Source organism: Theobroma umbraticum, unplaced genomic scaffold, assembly GCF_002168275.2.
Source record: "Theobroma umbraticum cultivar Fairchild unplaced genomic scaffold, ASM216827v3 scaffold_95.0, whole genome shotgun sequence".
Taxonomy (NCBI): domain Eukaryota; kingdom Viridiplantae; phylum Streptophyta; class Magnoliopsida; order Malvales; family Malvaceae; genus Theobroma; species Theobroma umbraticum.
In genome coordinates, this window is record NW_018397257.1 from 1177711 (window position 1) to 1179966 (window position 2256).

The window sequence follows — 2256 nt, forward strand, 5'->3', positions numbered from 1 at the left end:
TCACCTTTGAATTTTAGCTGACTAAATTAGTTGATTATCTAACTAAAAGGCTTCTATTTTGTGAGACATTTGTAACTCCTTATTTTAATGAGTTTTGATATTTGCTTTCTAGTGATTAATTTGTTACTAACATACATTTTCATCCTGCACACTCAAGTAGTATTGTTAGACATAAATGAGTGAGAATGTTTTATTATCATCAAAAACTAATGAAGCCAACACTATCTCATGTGATCCAAAAATTGAGAGAATATTTTGCAAACTTTGACTAGAGAATCAAAAAAGTGTTGCTCTAGTAAATACAATGGCTGATCAATAGGGTGAACAGCAAATCCAAGAATATGTAATAGCTGACAATCGTTGCTTAAGGGATTATGCTATTCCTTTGGTACAAGGAATTTCATTGAGCATTCGAAGGCTAATTATTCAAGCAAACAATTTTGAAATCAAGCTAGCTATCATCACCATGATTCAAACATTGGTTCAGTTTGGGGGTCTTCCAAGTGATGATCCAAATGGCCATATATTAAACTTCTTGGAGATTTGTGACACATTCAAGCACAATGGTGTCACAGATATGCAATTTATTTAAGGCTTTTTCCTTTCTCCTTGAGGGATAAAGCTAAGACTTGGCTAAATACACTCCTTACTGGCTCTATAACAACATGGGATGATCTTGCTCAGAAATTTTTTACCAAATTTTTCCCTTCAACTAAGATAGCAAAAATGTAAAGTGACATCACATTATTCATGCAACAAGATTTGGAATCATTGTATGAAGCCTTGGAAAGACACAAAGAATTACTTTGGTGTTGTCCTCATCATGGTCTTCCCAAGTGGCTTTAGGTGCAAACTTCCTATAATGGTTTAACTGGGTAAGTTTGAACTACCATTGATGTCGCTGCAAGAGGAGCTTTAATGGCTAAATCAATTAATAAGGCATGCGATTTGTTGGAGGAGATGGCTACAAACAACTACCAGTGGTCAATAGAACAGGTAATGCCTAAGTGAATAGTTGGAATTCATGCTGTAAATGCTTTTTCAGCATTATCTGCTTAGATAGCCGTTCTAACAAAAACTCTTGAATCCTTGGGTACTAATTAGTGTGCAAAGTCCTTTTGTAGCTTGTGAATATTGTGGAGAAAATCATGCATGTCATCAATGTCCATGCTCAATAGAGATAGTGCAATTTATGCGTAACAGGCAACCGAATAACCCGTACTCCAACACTTATAACCTAGGGTGGAAGAATCATCCTAATTTCTCTTAGGCTAATAATCAAGGTTCATCCTCAACTCCAAGACCAAATGCACCTCTAGGATTTCACAAGCAAGCCTACGCACTTATTTTCGAAAAGAAGCCAACTATGGAAGATCGGCTAAAGAAATATATGACATAGAATGATAGCATTATTCAAAGTCAAACAGCTCTCATTGAAAGTTATGCAGCATCAATTCGAAACCTTAAGACTCAAGATAGTCAACTTGTCAATTTATTAAACAACTGACCTTAAGGAACACTGCCTAGTGATACAGAGGTGAATCCAAAGAGAGAAAGTAAGGAACAAGTTATGGCAATCACCTTGAGGAGTGGAAAAGAGGTTGACAATAGTGTTAGGCAAACTATTTTTTAAGATAAACCTGGCGATAATGAAACAATGATTGAGATTGCTGACAAGCAAATTCAAGAGAAAAAAGCAAAAACAACTTTATCATCACCACCTTTTCCTAAGCGCCTTCAAAAACAAAAACTTGATAATCACTTCCAAAAATTTCTTGAAGTATTCAAAAAGATTCACATCAACATTCTATTGCAGAAGCTTTAGAGTAAACGCCATCATGTGTGAAGTTTCTAAAGGACATATTGACAAAGAAGATGAAATTGGAGAACTTTAAGATAATTACACTCATTGAGGAGTATAGTGCAATAATCCCGGACAAGCTTCCATTAAAGCTTAAGGACCTAGGGAGTTTTCCTTATCCCTTGCTTAATTGGTAATTTTAATTTTGCAAAAGCTTTATATGATTTAGGTGTTTGTATCTCAATTATGCCTTTGTCTGTTGCTAGGAGAATTGGACTAAAAGAGATTCAACCCACTACAATCACTGTGCAACCAACTAACAAAATGATAAGGCACCCCATGGGGTGATAGAGGATGCCTTGCCTAAAGTTGGAAAACTGCTCATTCCAATAAACTTCATAGTACTTGAGAAGGAGGAGGATCAAGAGGTTTTGATCATATTAGGACGTCCATTC

The 2256-nt window shown here is 35.7% G+C and overlaps 1 non-coding gene across 1 annotated transcript; it reads right to left on the bottom strand.

Annotated features, from left to right (window-relative positions):
- Window positions 1-723: 723 nt before the first annotated feature.
- LOC149527419 (small nucleolar RNA R71) lies at window positions 724-830 on the bottom strand. The gene has a single exon (XR_016351029.1). It is a non-coding gene; the product is annotated as a small nucleolar RNA R71 (small nucleolar RNA).
- Window positions 831-2256: the final 1426 nt, after the last annotated feature.